The following is an 18,814-nucleotide window of genomic DNA, read 5'->3' as shown; positions in this document are numbered from 1 at the left end:
AGTGAATTAAATGAGAATAAGTTCCTATGAGAGCTTTTAGCAAGGACTAAGGGGAACAAGGAAGCAATGCTTGAGATCTAAAGGATGAGGGGATTTAAATTGGCAAAAGTAAAAGATAAGATGGGTGTAATTACAGGCAGAGGGAACATAGGTATTTAAAGGTTGGTCAGTGTTGCTGGAGCACAGCATTTAGGAAAAGAACAGTGTAGGATAAGGCTAGAGAGATGGGCAGGGATATTTACACTATTGATTTTTATACTCAGAGCAATGTAAAACCATAAAGGGCTCTAGCAAAGGATTGACAGGTTATATTTGCACTGTAATGCAGAGAAATGATTGGAGGGTGCCAGAGAGGAAGCAAGGAGAGCATTTAGGTAAGTTTGTGCTGGCTCTTGGCAGGAAACCTCAGGTCCCACCCACAGAGCTGTTTGAGTATCCTTATAGCATGGTGACTACCTTCCCCTAGAGCAAGTGATCCAAGAAGTCAAGGCAGAAACTGCAATATCTTTTATGACCTTGGAAATCACGGGCTGTCACTTGTTTGGTATCTTAGTGATCACACAAGTCAACCCTGATTCAGTGTGGGGGAGGGGAGGCAAGAATCACTGAAGCCATCTTGGAAGATGGCTACCAAAGACTAAATCTTGTGGAACTCCAACGTTCCATTTCTGGGTGGTGTATTGTGGGAGTGCAAAGGAAACTGAGAAGCAGCATAGGGAAGAATACCAAAGAGGTTGTGAGATGAAATCCAGCCGAAGAAAAGGAAATTTCAAGAAATCTACCAAGAGGGCATGTTAAAGGAGAACCAAAAATATGTCCATTAGATTTAGTGACATAGATTTAATGACCAAAAGCTCTTTCCTTATACTATGATGTAGTATTTATTTTGATTACCTCCCCTTATAACTTTTATTAGAGACTTTTTTCCCCATCTTTTTTTTTTTAATAATCTTTTTTTAACATCCCTATGGATGTTTTCACAATGTTCGCATAAAACTCTGATACTTTGAGTGGAATTGTGTTTAGTTTATTATTTTGTTTGAGAAACGTATTTTTACAACAATTAGGTTTCTCTTTAAAACACCTAGCACATGTTTCAAAGAGGCACATGTACCCCCATGTTTATAGCAGCGCTATCGACAATAGCCAAAGTATGGAAAGAGCCTAAATGTCCATCGACAGATGAATGGATAAAGAAGATGTAGTATATATATATATACATATACAATGAAGTATTACTCAGCAGTCAAAAAGAATGAAATCTTGCCATTTGCAACAATGTGGATGCAACTAGACAGTATTATGCTAAGCAAAATTAATCAGAGAAAGACAAATATCATATGACTTTACTCATATATGGAATTTGAGACAGAAAACAGATGAACATAAGGGAAGGGAAGCAAAAATAATATAAAAACAGGGAGGTGGACAAAACATAAGAGACTCTTAAATACAGAAAAGAAACTGAGGGTTACTGGAGGGGTTGTGGGTGGAGGGATGGACTAAATGGGCAAGGAACATTAAGGAAGACTCTTGTTGGGATGTATACTGGGTGTTATATGTAGGGAATGAATCACTGGATTCTACTCCTGAAATCATTATTGCACTATATGCTAACTAACTTGGATGTAAATTTTTTAAAAAATAAATAATAAAAAAGATGACGAATTAAGAAAAAAATTAAAACCTCAACTCTACCTTATACTCAATAAACATTGTTGAATAACATTAAGTGCTCTATCGCTCTGAGAATAAATCTGTAATTTTAAAATAAAATAAAAATAAAAAATAAATACCTAGCACATTTCTCTATGTGGGTAAAATTTCACTTAAATCTCCTAAATAAAGATTGACAATTTAAAAAATGCTATCATATATCTGTCATTAAGTTGATTCCTGGGTATTATTTTTGTTGTTGCTACTGTGAATGGGATCTCTTCCCCACCCCCATTACCACCATAATGTTTTCAATCTAGAAATGTATTTACTTTATTCCCCATTCTATAGATAAGAGGCCCAGAGAATATCAGTGATTGGGCTATGGTTATCGAGTGGGAAAGTTGGGGAATGCAGATTTTGAACATCTGAATTTTATTGGGGTACAGTAGGAAATGAAGTTGCTTACCCAGTCGAACCTTATTAAAATTAACAGCTCTTGGGTATCACTTTCTTTGGGTTTTTTTTTGTTTGTTTATTCATTTTCTTTTTTATTGAGTTTTTTAATTTAAAATTTTTTTTAATTTTTAAAAATTAAATCTGATTTCAGAATCTGAAACAGGCTCCAGGCTCTGAGCTGTCAGCACAGAGCCCGATGTGAGTCTCGAACTCACAAACCATGACATCATAACCTAAGCTGAATGAAGTCAGACGTTCAAACGACTGAGCTCCCCAGGTGCCCCATTAAGTTTTTTATTTTAATTCCAATATAGTTAACATACAGTGTTACACTATTTTCAGGTGTCTAATAAAGTGATTCAGCAATTCTGTACATTACTTAGTGCTCATCCGTAATAAGTATCACTTTATTTGTATCAGATTTCAAAGTAGTACTATACGTTTTGTAGCACATCTCCAGTTTTTAGCATTGTCAATTTGAAATATAGTATCAGGACTTGAGGAACTGCCTCTCATTTCCATTCAATTCTCCCAAGACCTGATTCCTACCAGACAGGAACTATTTTTTCTTTGAGGTCTAAATAGACCTAACAACCTATTGCACTGAGTAAATATTTAATGAAAATTGAATATTTCCTTTGTGGTGGGTCAATTTACTCTTGTTGATTATCTGAAGAAAGCATTTTTTTTGTTTTTATTTTATGTCCTGTAGTAGTTAGGAAATTTGTTTTCCTGAATATTGTTATTAATGCCAAAGTTTGTTTCAGTAATATAAAAATCCATGCCTCTTAGGTTTTTTTTTTTTAGCCATCTATCTTTCCTGGTTTATATATGCAATTTGAATTATTATGTTATCTCAAAAACAAGTCTGAGATTCATTGACCTGGTAGCATGCAGTAAAGTTATTTGTTGTGAGGGTTGTTTTTTCTTGAATTCATAGTAGTTGGAGCTCTGAAAATGCAAAATATTTGCTAATGAGGTATAAGGATGTTGATGCTGCATTTTTTAATGGCAGAAATATAATTTTTGTTGATCAGTAGCCTCAAAAACAAATAATTTTTTAGTTGACAAAAATGTGTCTTTCTTGTATTTTTAACTATCAGCATATATCTAATTTTATTATTTTAAATTTTTCTTAACTGATTTTAGGTTTCAGTGAAATATATATTTGCCTGTGAGTCTTTACATATATGAAGTTAGTGATATAGCTTGAAAGTTTCAACTTGCAAAAATGAAATCACTATAGAGGAATCATTTAGTGCAAGTTGTTAATGTGGCATTCAGATGGAATTTATTAGAATCAATTAGAAAAACAAAACTTCTCATTTAATGAAAAACAACAACAAAGAAAACATAGGGAACTAACTACATATATATTTCATCCTCTTTCTACACTAAGAAGCATGTGAATGTAATTTTGAAATAAAGAATCATGCATACTGACAAAATATCCTTCATTTTTAAGAAGTAACTTCACTGTTTCACATTTGATAACTTCAGTTTAAATAACTGGTGACATTGTTTGATGTTTATTTCACTAGAGAAAAATTGTGTGATGACAGTTATAGTACATATTTGATAACAAGGGTAGGATAAATCAGTTGAGTCAAAGTGGTCTGATATCTGTTTTTAAGGTCTTTTTGACCCAGGAGTGTGTGACCTGTGAAATCTGAACTTTCTTGGATAAGATATTTTACAATGCAAGGATTTAAATTTAGATGAACGTCACTGCAGGAAGTTGGCTGATGTGGCCAAAAACATTAAGATTATCAAAGTATAAATTGGAAAACGTTTAAGAAATTCTGACAACAATTACCATATGTGAGAAGAGAGAAGCTAAAGAAAATTTCTTTTCTTCCCCAACTTATAACAAAGAGAACCTGAAATTTAACCTGGTATTTTCAAAGGTCTGATTACTCAGCAGCATTCCATTTTGTGAAAGCATTGCCAAGAAAACGTACCCAAATCTTGAGTTACAGACTGCTCTTGCATCTGATTGGAAGGGGCATAGGAGTTGTTTATAAGGTTGCAGATCCAAAGCTGCACAAATGAAGGTTGAGACTTGGGGGAGGGTTCGACTCAGGGAAGGGAAGTTTTGTAGACGTTACAGCCTCTGTCCAGAGGCCAAATGGGAGATAAATCACCTCTGGCCACCTCTCTTATTATTGAAATGGTTCAGCCCTGGGGTTTAACTGAAGGACTTACAGGGTTTTGAAGTGCAAATAGGATGGTGAAGGGTAAACCCTTTTAGTGTTTCATTTTGATGGATTTTTTTCCTGTGTGGATTTCTGGCACTGACTGTGATCTGGAAGGGGCCCTTAAAAAAGAAAAGTTTTGTTTTGTTTCTGATCAATCAGGCAATAAGAACTTTCCACAGGGGTGTACTTTTCCTGCATGCATATCGATCCTATTGTGTTGAAAAGTAGGTCATTTAAGAGGGCCTTTTTTTTTTTGGAGCCTTCTGCAATGGAACTGTCATTTCAAGGTCATGTCTCTCTTTTTGGTAGTAAGGCCAAAATTTGAAAATGTTGAATGATGTGGTACTTTTGGATCAGTAGTTCTGGGAAAATTACTTAGGATCAGGGTGTGTTAAACAAAAAACAAAATTATCTATCTGGTTTAAAGATCAAGTTTATATTAGAACAAGTCCTTTTTATATTGCTAAGCAGTCTCTAATCTTTTTTCCATTTAGTTATTTAAATTGTGCATATTCATTTATTTTGTATGCATTCTGTTTTGCCAGCATTAAAATAAAAACTAGAAAATTCTGAGATTCTGAAATATTTGTAGTATCTTATTTGTACAGATACACTGAAGTGTTTGAGGAAATAAGAGAAACATTAAAAAATGTTTAAAAAACATGTTGATTTATCAATTTGGACATTTTTCTGTTACCCCACAAATAGTTCAAACCCAGGAGATAAAATATGTTTCAAGTTTTATATTTTTTTTAGTAAAATGGAAATGAGAGGAGAGTCATTAGTAACTTCAAAGAAAAATAATTGTATCTAAAGGCTTTTTGTGCAAAATTTTTAAAGGAAAACTAAAATATTTGTATCAAAGAAATGCCAGGGCAAATGCTTACATTTCTTTTTAGAAGTATAGTTGACAGAAGTTTTCTTAATCATTTCTCTATTTTATATTTAACATGGATATTTGAATGTATGTGGTTTGAAAATGATAATGTATTTAGCCATACTAAAGATTTTTCTTCCTTGTTGCTTGATACCTATTATAAAAAACAGTTGTTAATCTCTGTAATTGACATTGATCACACAATGTTCTTAAGTGACCTTCAAGTCAGTTTTTGTTTTTCTATTCTTCAAAATTTTCCCTTCACTGTATTTATCTCAATTTAGGGTTAAATTAAAATTAAACGTTAGAATTTGCATTTACATATTGCTGCATGAAGGTTTTAAATAAGATGCTTAAAAAAAACAAAACAAAACCCTAGATGGCATCAGGCAGCATCCCCTGTATCTAAAGCGTCCCTGTCATTAGTTTGTTGCTGGGAGATGTTAATATGACCCTTCCTTTGTTAGAAAAGAGATCTGTAGTCCTTCCCAGAATCCTCCTGTTAACTGTCTTTTTTACCCAAGTTGGAAGTTGTCTGATGAATGAATGGTGAGCCATTTTTATGAGCTACACATACTGTTGATGTTGTGTCACACATTGCTTTTTAATTTCTAAGTGTGTTTTTAATTTGCAAAGCATGCCTTAGCCTAGCAGTAGAATTGAGTCAGCATTTCTGAGTCTAGATATTGCTTTATGCAAGCAGGACAGGTCAGGCTTATGAATGCTCTGTTATAAGCCTTAGCTTCACTGAAACACACACGTGAATAAAGTTCACTTCGAATATGGTTGAATAAAAGAAGATACTTGAGAAAGGCTCTTTTTCCCAAGAATTTCTCTTGCCTCTTGGCAAGTGAATTGCCCCAATATAAAGGCGTTGGGAGGGAAAAGTGAGCTGCAGAGGGAAAAGCCAATCCACAAATAATCACTCTTTTCTGCCTTTGATTGTGTCAGATTTTTTTTGTGTGTGGCAATTGGTGTTTTTTTTCTGTCGGTTTTTTTTTTTTTTCCACGTAGAAGAGGTTTATGGTCCAATGTCTGTCAAGTCAGCCTCTGTCTTAAGGTTGCAGTTGTATTTCTCTCTGGAGTTCCTAGAGGTGATGTTATCTTTTGTTCACTCAGCAGTGTGGTGGTTCCTGAGAGCATCTGTCACTTTAGGCATTACAAGATGGATGGGTCTCCAGTGAACTGCTGGTTGAAGCAAATGGTGAAAATAAGAAAAGACAAGGGGTTTCGGGGTCTGCAGAAAGGACAGACAACAAGGAAATACTGTTAGAAATCAAGAGTAAGCTGAGCAATAGAGAAAGAGAGCAAAGATGGATCATATATCATTTTATAAACATCTTGGAAATCAGAGGCTTTTGGTGGCTACCGTGGTCTGAGGGGGACGACTGCATCATGGTAAAAAAATTCTGTGCTTTGGGTTTGCAAAATGTATTTGGACATAAAAAAAAAAAAGTCTGGGGAAAAGTGTTGGGAAATTGCAATGATATGCATTATTTTATGTGACAATTTTGCTGTTTGAGAATTAGTAGTCAAAATGTAAAGATTTAAATTTTTTTTCTTTAAAATGTTTCTTTATATTTTTGTTTTTCTTTCCTTCCTCTTTTTCTTTCTTGTAAGCATTTCAGCAACTGTAGATATTAAAATGTTGGAAAAGTAATAACCACATAACCAGCATCCTTACTGTTAAGTTTTTTGACATTTCTGCGGGGGATTCTGAAAAATCTATGCTCGTGACTTAGTGAGACTGGGGGCGTATTTTAAGTAAACTTCCTGTTAATTTAATGGTCTCTGTAATTGTTACTGATCTGTCAAAACAACATGGAAATTTCATATTGTACTTAGAAATTCATCTTGTTGGTGAAAGTAAAAATCTGTAAATTTGGACTCCTGCAGAATCATGCCTATACAAGAAAAGGAACAGGAAGGAGATTACCAGGGAAGAGGAAAAGGGAAGGGGAGCTGGAAGATGTGGTTGAAAAAAATGATTTTGTCAAACTTTCTGGCATTAGTCTATGAAAAAGACCATAGGTTGAAAGGCAAAGAAATTAAGATGATTAGAAGCTCTAAGCTATACAAATGGTAGAGTCTCTTCCTTCTCTATGGGTGTAAATAATAGATGAAAGAGTAAGAGTGACAACAAAGGATCAGGTCGTTTAAGAGAATGTGTGTAGCCTGAATAGGGGTCTGTGGCCCAGGGCCAAAGGTCTTAGCTTTGAGTGTAATTAGAAGAAAATACAAAAATGTCATTACTAGCAGGTGAAGTGTGCAGCACGTGGTCAAAAATTAGCAATTTTAGACTCTGAAGCTATTGGAATTGGATTACTGACCTTTTTTAAAAATCATTAAGGTCCTTGTGGAGTCATATAGTTTCATTGGCAGTAATGCAGTTTGACCTTGTTGACCATATGGGGTAATCTTGGGTTTAGTTGTAGGTAGCAAGACTCCTGACTTACAAAAAGATGTCTATTTGTGGGTGGGTGGGTGGGAAATACATGAGTGTGAAAATCTGCGTCTTGCTTTTTAAATTGTTCTTTTGACTGAACACATTCTTCTGACAATAAGAGAGGTAAGATAAAGATTTTTATTTCAAAATCTAAAATGGTTCTTTTCTCTTTCTTCTCTCTCATGTTGGAATAAAAGGACAATAAAATGAAAACCATGTCTTTAGAAAGCATAAATTAATATTAGTTTAAATATTTTAGTGCTATAAGTATACATATTGAAATTAGTATATTCTTAGGAAAATCCCCTTTTGTTTTCCTTTTAGACGCAGTAAGAAAGGAATAGAAACATTTCTAAGTTACATATTAAAATCATTGATTTTATTTCACTTGATGTTTTATGACTATATTTCCTATTTTTCCACCCAATAATTTATATTGACCATAATCTATTAAAGGATAGAATAATATGTACTCTATAATTTTCAACCAGTTGTATGTAATTATAATTATTCAGTTTAATTACTTCTAGAAATATACTACTCTAAAAGAGTAGAAAACAGTAGCTCCTTTTCTTCTTGCAGTCTCTCTTTCTGGGAGATTATCAAAGCATTAGTTTCAAAAAGTAGAAAAACTATTTTAAGCAATATTAGTTATATCTTAAATTTTTGATAGTTCTTTGAGGAGATACATTTTGGCTGACCATCAGATATTATAAAATCCAAACTCTCTAGAATAAGAAAATTGCTTCATTATTTTCATTCCCCAAAATAAAAATAGTCTGTGGGGCTTTTAGCATATAGTAACACTTGTCGAAAATGTACACTTGACAGATTTATTCAGTTTATATTTAGTAGGAGGAAGAGGGGGGAATCTTAAGAACAACAGAAATTATTTTTGAATGTATATAATTAGGAATGATTATATTGGGGATTTTTAAGGAGGAATATATTTGCCAGTTAGGATGTATATGGAGTTACGTAAGACTTTGTTAATTCATTTCTAATTGTAATTTTTGTAGAATTGTAAATATTTAAATTATTTTCTTCTGAAATATAATGCATTTAGAAATCAATGCATACCTTTACATATATATATATATTTTTTATGTTTTTGCAGGTGCAAAAAAGCTTTAAACAAGTAAAATCTAGACAACAGTCTCCCTGAAGTGTTGACAGCCCAACTTAATCATGAACGTGATTCAAAAATGTTAATAAATAAACCAAGGTATTGTACAATTATAATACCCCCCCAAAATTTTTCAAGATCAAATTTGTTTTAGGAAATTATATTTAGAATTTAAATAAAGTTACTATAATTGGTTCTTCAACTGAATAAGCAGATATTTCTATGAGCTCTTCTTCCATTTCTTCCCCTCTGCTTTCCTCTCCCCTCCCCCATCCTCTACACACACACACACACACACACACACACACACACACACACGGGCAAAAAACCTTATTCAGCAATAAGCTTTTGCTTACTCAGTATTGCTGGATAATTTTTTTTTCTGACCAAAGCCTTTGTGTTGTATTTTCTGTATACCTAAATTAATATAAGAATTCAGTTTTTGATTTCTCTTTGCTGTGGTTTTCATTTTTTTAAGTTGTCTAATAAGAGAGACATCTAGATTATTGGCATCTGCAGAAAAACCCAAACCATATGTAGTGACTGTATAAAAATTATTATCATATAACACTATCCTGAGATATATGTTTTAAAAGTTTTTTTCCTATTTCTAGGAGTCTTTTAATTTAGAAAAGTAAAAGGCAATATTGTCTTTTTTTCCTCCCTACAACAAAGAAAATTAAAAGTTGGCTTAGAATTAAGGATTTAGGGATGCTGTTTTAAGGAACTCTTATCTATCAGGGCATAGCCCAAGACCATCTTTCCTTTTGTACGTCACAATATGTTTGAGTAGCCTGATATTTCCAAGAAAGGGCAAAGATCTTTTCCTCCTGCTGAATCCTTTTGAGGCCAAAAAGAACAAGAGGGTCATTGCCACTTCAGCGTGTCCCCTGTTTGTGCCTTCGTGACCAAGCAGACCCTGGAACCTAGTGTTGGCTTAACATTTGGGCCTGGAACATCTGGAAAATGATCAGAGAGGGAGTAGAGGAGAGAGGAGTGGAGAACCGGTTGCATTTTGTTACACCAGGTGCTAGGAGTTAGCAACATCCCCTGTTTGATATGGGAGGCCAATTCTGTGGGCCTGGAGTTAGGCTTCAACAATTGAAGAGGTCAAAGGACAGCTGAGTGGGGTCAGTGAGACACCACGGGGTGTATTTTGTTACTCAGTAAAAGGAGCAGCCTCCTAAAACCTTAAAGGATTCTCTTGAAAATCTGTGTTGTGAAAAGGTTTTATGAGTCTCATGGCAAAAACTCCTGATTTATCTAAGGAATGCTTGCTTTTGTCTAATGGAAGGATAATCCTTACCAAATGTTGGCAACTAGTATAAGAGTCAATATAGGTCTGAAAGAACAGTGAGGGTTTGAAGTGTATTTCGCTTTCCAAAATGTTTATCATTTTAATGTTTGTCTCTCAGAGAAGAATTTTGCACTGTTGAATTACCACCTTTTTCTTTCCTCGGAGCTGAAAGTGGGGGTTGGGAGGGAGATGGGTAAGGTTGAGCCTCCATTAATTTAAAAATTACTCTAATGAGCTTTTGACTGATCCAGAAACAGGATATTATAAACCTTTAAAAACACCAAGATGTGTAACTCTAAAAAGTTACCTTAGAATTTATTTTAATGTAGAAATGGCACAAGAAATACAATGTTTCTAGACTACAGAAGATGTTTTAAAAATTTAGTCCTATTTCATAGACGTGGGTATCAGTTGATGAATAACCATAAACCTGTGTTTCTCCCTGAATGTGTTTCTTGTACATTTTCTAGTAATCAGAAGAAAATCAATGTCAGAGTCAAGAATAGACAATAAGAAAAGAAATATAATAAAGAATTTTTCTCTTAGAAAGGAAATGGGAAAGTGGGGGGTGGGAGGCCAACTTCTGCATGTTGTGAGAACTCTCCTTACCAGAACCCAAGACCTCAAGATACCATTTCCATGATTATGGATACCTTTGAAAGGTCTTGGCCACCTGGCAGGTAGTAAAAGGGGACTGTTAGAGGAATTTGGCAGTATTTTGATGTTCCAGTTGGTACACTACATACATGTACAAACACAGAGAGAGTATATATTACTAGATATATCATAGGGGAAAGATTAAATGATGACTAGTATATAATAGGCTTTCTTAAGCATTTTCTTTCTAATTTGTGAGTTTACAATATTTATGAATTAACCCTGTTTGTTATTTTTTTCAATCTCTTAATAATTACTCATTTTGAAGCAACATACACATAAATGTAAGGCTTAGTATGTGTGCAGTGTGCTCTTTGTCTATTTTCTCAAGGTTAAAGTGCCTTTCAACAACTAATTTAGAAACCTAAGTGTAGTGACTGATAATTGCCTAGAGAAAACCCACAGCTGTTTAAGTAGCATTGAAATTGTGGCAAAACTGACAAATACAATTAGCAATGTTAATAAGATAAGAAGGTGGAAAGATGGACAGATGACAGAGTGGAAAGATGAAGGTAGCAGGAGTTAACAAATCCATATAAGAACACAGTGTTCACAGTTGCTTTGAATTTCCAGCACTGTCTCTTCTAAGCTAAGTCCTTTTACTACTCTCTGAATCAGCAGCAGAATGGGTGTTTGCAAGTTAAAAAAATTCAGATATATTTGTTCAGTCCCTATGTCACATCTAATTTTGAAAGAACATAGCTGTTTGGTGGTCATATCTAAGAAAAAGAATCAGATTTTGCTGATTCTAAGGCCCAATTTTATCTGTGGTGCTTTTTAAAAGTCAGTTTTAAATGTATGTCTGTTTTACTGTAATTACCATGAGTGGGATTACCCTACTTTGCACCCTTATAATTCTTATTGGTCATCTAAATACATTACAAAGGAGACCAAAGCAAGCTCTGTTTCTGGATCCAGTGACCCAGTATTAACAAAACAAATACCTGCAGAAGTCTTCAATGTATTATTACTAATTATATTTATCTGGTTAATGTTTATAGCCCACTTTCCAAACAACTTCTTGGGAAAAATAAGTGAGGATTGGAGATAAGAGAAATTAAAAGATGAATGTTATATGAAAAAAATTTAGTCATCTGTACTGTTCCCATTATACTTTTTAACACATCCAATGAAATTTGGAAAACTATTCTGGTATCTTTTGAAATTCTACTCTGTGTTTGGAAATTGGTTTTTGCCTCTGGTGTTTATGCAAATTTGAATAATTGGTGTGATAAATCCTCACAAGTTTGTTCTCTGGAACTGTAGAGACTGAACTGTCTGTGGCAGCTTTGATGGATGCGGTAAACCACACTTTGGAAGCATTTCTCGTTATTTAATGTTTTCTGTTCTGGATTATTGACTCTTCTCCCTGTTGAAAAATTGGTCTCTGGTGACATGGTAGAGGTCACACATTGCCTATTATTGTTTTGCTTCTTTGATCTTACACAGGGATTGCCTCTGGTAATTATACTAGTTCCAGAGAGGCTCGATGAGATGTGTTTATTTTACAAAAGAATTTCTGGTATTTCAAGGAAGAAAGTAAAGATTTCTAGTAGTAACATGTAACTCTTGTTACAAAGAAAAAAATAGCATTGTACTTTATCTTTTAATTATGACACTTTTTAATAATTATTATGAAATTAGTTGACATATTACAGTAATTATTTTTTCCATAACAATTTAAGACATATCACATATTCATAAGTATATTGGTAAAATGTTAATTTTAGAATAAAGTTATTAGGGCTAGGTTTTTATTTCAGTACCTAAAATACTTTTGGCTTCAGAAACTGTCAAAAGAGATTGATCTAGATTTAAATGTACAGAACTATTAAAAGTGGTTGGAAATTTCATCTTTTAATCTATTTGCATTTTCCAAAGATTTTCAGCAAAGAGGATGAATAAAAATGAAATAAAACACTTGTGTTTTGAATGCATGGTTAGCTTTGTGCTTTTTCGGAATGTGCTTGGGAAGAGATAATATCTCTTTAAACTGATTTAATGTATAATTAGATAAGATACACAAAAAGATCAATATATTCATTGTTTTTACTTATTCTAATTTTAAACAAAATATTTCCCCTAAGAACTCAATCTAATGGGGAGTCAGACAGATACTCGACCCAACTAATTATACTCAGGAGCAACAAATGTCAATTTCAAAGAATAAATGAAATGCAAAAAGAGATAAAAGAGAGAGAAATGTGAATATATGCTTGCTTTTAATTTTGGATAATAGATTGTGAGAGCCTGCAAGAACCATGTTTGATTTCCCTGTCTAGTAGCCACAGATTATCACTATCATCACTATTATTGCTATCTCTATTTTTAATAGAGAAAAGGTATGTGAGCAGTAATGCTATATAACAAGTAATATATTTCTTTCATGTTTCAAGTTTTTATTTAAATTCTAGTTAGGGGTGCCTGGGTGGCTCAGTTCGTTGATCGGCCAACTTCGTCTCGAGTCATGATCTCGGGGTCCGTGAGTTCAAGTCCTGAGTTGGGCTCAGTGCCGACAGCTCAGAGCCTGGATCCTGGTTATGTTTAAATATTTATGTATGTATGTATTTATTTATTATGAGAGAGAGAGCCCACAACATGCAAGCAGGCAAGGGGCAGAGAGAGAGGGAGAGAGAATCTCAAGGAGACTTCACGCTATCACTGCAGAGCCAGACATGGAGCTCGAACTGCAAACTTGGAGATCATGGCCTGAGCTAAAGTCGGATACTCAACCAATTGAGCCATCCAGGTGCCCCTACAAGTAACTTTCTTATACAAAATTAAAGAATCTGATAACTATGAGGGACAGTAATGATTTATATATATGATTGTAAAATTTCTTAATAAGTGACTAAGTAACTTGCCCAGTATCATAGAGATAGTGGGAGTGTGATTTGAATTAAGGTCATCTTACTCTACAGCCTATGTGCTTACCCTCTTCACTTGTAGGATTTCTATAAAAACTGCCTGGCTGTGTGGATAACGGTTAAAGTTTAGAGAGTGGGTGACAACATCTATAAAGTCAAAAGGTAACAGAAAACTGACAACTTACATGAAGTTGTCCTTTTAGTACAATGTCTGGTACACAGTCAATAAATTGGGCCTAAAAAGCAAAAACCTCAAACCAAAACCATCTATACACACAGACCACAAACAGAATGTATCATCTTCATGCTCACCTTTTTCCTATGTCAAATAGCTTATTTTAGTAGGAAAAAAAAATTTTTTAGTCTAACTTTGACTAAATTTTGACTTTTTAGTCTAAATTTGAATCCTAGTTCTATCATTTATAAACTAGATAAACCTGGGTTGTTGCAGAAAATAGATAAATTGTTCTGTCCACCTGTCCCTCACTCTGAGTTTGCTTGTTTCCATGGTTTCTTGTTCCCCCACCCTATAAATGGAAGTTAGCTGTAGGGGTTTGACTGTATTCACTATACCCATTGGCAGAAATACTTTCTACAGTGGATATGCTTCCTATTGTCTCTTATGAGGAGGCTCATGGTGTCTCATCGCTTGACTGTTAGTGATGCTAAACTTGAGCAGTGGGCTCAGGAAATGTCAGCCTGATTCCTCTGTTATAAAGTTCCCCCATTTATCATCATTGAGTAAATGAATTTTGTATCAAGGATTGCAAAGTGGTAATTTTAAAATTCTGTCATTCTTTCCAGATTTATTAGCTGAAATTCATTAAAAATATTAAAACTCTCAATAACCAGGACTATTTGGTTACTCTGAAGTACAGAAAGAGCAGAATAAATATTTCCCTCTTTCCTTTTCCTTTTAGCAGCAATTCACTTAGATGATATGTTTTGGTTGTGTTGTTGTTTTCTTCCAAGTGAGGCTCTTTTTCACCTTGAGTAGTAAAATTATTTTGTGAGTTTTCATATTTTAAATATGCTTCACTCCATTGCATTAGCTCTCTTTTATGTTAATTTCTCTAGTCTTTGGTTTATGGGAACATTTCATATTGACTCATGTCTTTTGACATGATCCATTACCCCTTGATAGCTTCTTTGCTCTCTGTTCAAGGCTCCTCTTGTGTATTTCCTGCCTCATACTTGGAATTGGCTCTAACTTCAAGGAGCTTTGATTCTTTTCAATGGGGAATGGTAGTAGAAAAACACAATAAGGGTACTAGGAAGTGCTTATTGTTATTCAATTGTTATTGCTTCTCAGACTTTTCAGTAGACAGTGCTTGGAAATACAAATCTAAAATATTTTTAAATGAATTATTAGTTTAAAAATATATATACCCATCTACCTTTTCCATAAACTATCTTGCTGTTAAAACTAGATTAACCCTGAAGTAGTATCTTAGATTTTCTTTTAGCATGTACATGATTTTTAAAAAATCAGTGTTTTTCTTGTTCTTTCTTGTCATTAACTGTAATGATTCTTTTCCCCCCACACATTTTATTTTTTTTAATATATATTTTGAGAGAGAGAAGAATAGAGAACAAGCATGGGAGGGACAGAGAAAGAGGGAGAAAGAATCTCAAGCAGGCCCTGATGTGGGGTTCAACCCCACAAACCATGAGATCATGACCTGAGCCAGGATCAAGAGTCAGATGCTTAACTGACTGAGCAACCCAGGTGCCCCTCCTCCCATACACTTTAAAGTTAATGTCTACCTTCTCCACATAGTTGGTATTAAAAGTTAGCTTTTATAAACACCCCAAGTGTTGTATCTTGAAAATATTTATTCTTGTTCAAAAGAGGAACTTGTTGAGGTAGATGGTTGGGCCAATACAAGTATATCAGAATTGGGGGAAATTATTGGTAATTTGGTAGAAATTATGGTAGAAAGTAGTAGTGGAAACTCCAAATCTTGATGAGAGGTTCTCAGTTTAAGTACTGGAATGATCTGAATTTTCCCTGGAATCTTGAAGCACCAGGAAAAAGTGAAGGGTGTTCACTTTGCAAATCCAGTTGTTAAGTAATAAGCCTGTTTTAAATTACTTATTCAAGGATAGTCATAGAGTTGGGCTTAGCTCACTTCCTATATGATATTTTCCTTTTCCCTTACTATATTATGCTATAATACTGTTCATTATTTTAAAAATTAAAAGACACCAATAAGACAAAAAGATAGTTGTTGGTTTTATTTATTTTTTTTTAAAGTAGGCTCTACACCTAACGAGGGGCTCAAACTCAGGACCCTGAGATCAAGAGTCACATGCTCTATTGACTGAGCCAGCCAGGGGCACCCCAAAAAAAGATAGTTTTTTTTTTTAATTTTTTTTAATGTTTTATTTATTTCTAGGAGAGAGAGAGAGACAGCGTGAGCAGGGGAGGGTCAGAGAGAGAGGGAGTCACAGACTGAAACAGGCTCCAGGCTCTGAGCTGGCAGTCAGCACAGAGCCCGACGCGGGGCTCGAACCCGAACCGCGAGATCATGACCTGAGCGAAAGTCGGACGCTTAACCGACTAAGCCACCCAGGCGCCCCAAAAAAAGATAGTTTAAAAACCACACAGTATCAATAGATAAACGTTATTAACACATTATTGTGTGTACTTCCCAGGTTTTTGTGTTTTTATAAACCCAAGAAAAATTGTGTTTATAAAACTTCAGTAAATTCATATCATATTATTAAGGTCAGAATTTGTTTTTCTTCCGCCTACCTAGATTACGTGGTCTGCCACAGATGGAAAAGGGCAATAGACATTAAACTGTGTTAACTTTTTCCAAAGTAACAGATTGGACTACATCTCAAATCTAGTTTTTTTAAAAAGTCAAGGAACATACACTCTCAGGTTCATTCTTTTTATCATTTGAGTTTTAGGAAACGTTTTCTTGTCCTTAATAGAAAATAAAAACTTTTTTAGACAGGGGTAAATATTGAAGGAAAATAAATTATGTAAACATTCCTAATATTTTAGGGAGTTGATAAGAATGTTTTTGATTTCTAGATTTGTGACATAATGGATTAATGAAACAGGACTGAGTCTTCCAAAATTGGAAGCAATGGGAAGAGAAAGGGTATGGACAAGAGAGTTCTCAAAATCTGGGGATACACAACTCATCCACCAGATGCTTTGGGATCCAAGGGCAGGCCTATGCTTCCTCCCTTGTATGTGTGTATTTATTGTTTGTTAAATAATTTACTCTTTGTTTATCTTTCCCTTTCACCTAATACAGGGAAGTTTGGGGTCTTTTTATTCCGGGAAGGGATAGTTTTTTAAAAATGTATTTTTAATGTTAATTCATTTTTGAGAGACAGAGCATGAGTGGTGGAGGGGCAAAGAGAGAAGGAGACAGAATCCGAAGCAGGATCCAGGTTCTGAGCTGTCAGCACGGAGCCCAACACTGGGCTTCAACTCACAAACTGTAAGATCATGACCTGAGCCAAAGTCAGACACTTAACCAACTGCACCACCCAGGTGCCTTGGTTTTATTTTGTTTTGACTTTTTAAAATTATTGCTCGGATTTGCGCCTATTAGTCCCGTATCTTATGCTACAACTCCTTTTTCAGCCTTGTCTTGCTGCTATGACATATATAGACAAGGACAAATCAGCAAACAAAAAAATGCTTCCTTGGGTTGTTCTGTTTTGTGGTTTTGTGGGGTTAGGTTTTTGTTTTTGTTTTTTCTTCTGGCTTGGCAATTTAGTAATTCTTTATAGAATATCCATTTACCCAATTAGGTCATTATAGTAGACGGTTAAAAGCTGAATGGTCTGAGTGATTAAGATAGCCTAAGAGAGCTGTTGCTGTAGCCAAACTGGTTAGATCCTACTCCTGTCTTTGCCATCTCCTATTGTTTATCCTTAGGCAAGTTCCTTAACTTCCTTAGGCCTCAGTTCTCTTAAAAGGAGACAATAGAGTATTTATCTGGGAGTTAGCAAGCTCTCCATGTTACCAGTATTGTAATTGTCCAAAGTAGAATGTTTCCTTTTACTTTTCTTGACAATGACAGCAAGGACCACCACCACCACCACCACCAGTAATAGTAGTAATGACAGCAGCAACTAATATTATGTCATCTGCCTGTTAGATGCCTACTATTGTGATAGGCAATTCACATATAACTTAGAGTTAACATTTGAAAAATAAAACTATGTATTCTGAAATCTTATCTGATGCTTTAATTGTAAGAAGCGTTTGGGGAGCAAGTGAAAGGAACATTTTCTTCCTGTGTCCTCTATATTTGATAACTTCTATAAAAGTAATTACTACAGGGGCGCCTGGGTAGCTCAGTCAGTTAAGCGTCTGACTTCAGCTCGGGTCATGATCTCATGGTTCATGGATTCGAGCCCCGCGTCGGGCTCTGTGCTGACAGCTCAAAGCCTGGAGCCTGCTTCAGATTCTGTGTCTCCCTCTTTCTCTGTCCCCCCCCTGCTCACACTGTCTGTCTGTCTGTCTCTCTCTCTCAGAAATAAATTTAAAAAAACATTAAAAAAGTAATTACTACATTAATAATACAATAACCATTAACCATGAAACATTTGACAAAGGGGAAATAAAAACATTGCAGATCAAGAAGCGGTTTCCCTCAAATTGTGTTGCTTCTTTCCATTTTCAACAGGAAAAGGAGAATTGGGGAAAGGCCATGGAGCCATTAGGGTACCTGTCTCCCAGGCTACTCTTTTCCTTACTTCTCCAGTCCCTATTCCTAAAGCCTCCAGTGAATGAAGCTGCCTGTTCTATGCTCGCCCTTTTATCTTTCTGTAGAAAAGGGGAAAAGCTAGAACAGAAAGGCACCAAACCACAATGGCGTGGTGGTTTATACTTGATCCCACTTGCATTTTGAGCAATTGATTAGTGGTGCAGAAAGAGCTCATATTATGTACCATCTCTTTCTTAGAGATTTCCTTAATGTCAAAGAGTATCTATTAGCATCTCAGAGTCTGTAGTCCTTAATGTCAGCCAGATATATAAAATATACATATGTATGTAGAAATTGCAAGTTTACTTTCTTGTTGTGTTTGATTCAACAACTGATTTTGAAAAATAGTTCTCCATTATCTGACCTGAAGTTGGATTTATTTACACTGATGCTTAGTGACTGTTATGCTATCTCAGGCACTGGAGGCTCTTTGAGATTCAGAGGAAAGGAAAGCTGGTAGTCTAGGTGGATAATGTCAGCAGTTTCAGT

At 34.9% G+C, this 18,814-nt stretch overlaps 1 protein-coding gene across 5 annotated transcripts in view; it reads left to right on the top strand.

Annotated features, from left to right (window-relative positions):
• The window catches only part of GREB1L (GREB1 like retinoic acid receptor coactivator), a 278,552-nt gene that overhangs the window by 122,966 nt on the left and 136,772 nt on the right, over nt 1-18,814 (top strand). For all 5 annotated transcript variants that reach the window (XM_039218028.1, XM_039218050.1, XM_039218040.1 and 2 more), the window contains one exon: nt 8,754-8,861. The gene's annotated coding sequence lies outside the window, so the exon portion shown is untranslated. The remainder of the gene's footprint in view (nt 1-8,753; nt 8,862-18,814) is intronic.

This window comes from Hyaena hyaena, unplaced genomic scaffold, assembly GCF_003009895.1.
Source record: "Hyaena hyaena isolate Hyena2069 unplaced genomic scaffold, ASM300989v1 scaffold_14, whole genome shotgun sequence".
Taxonomy (NCBI): Eukaryota; Metazoa; Chordata; class Mammalia; order Carnivora; family Hyaenidae; genus Hyaena; species Hyaena hyaena.
The sequence above is the reverse complement of the archived record's forward strand: the minus strand, read 5'-3'. Positions and strand labels throughout refer to the sequence as shown.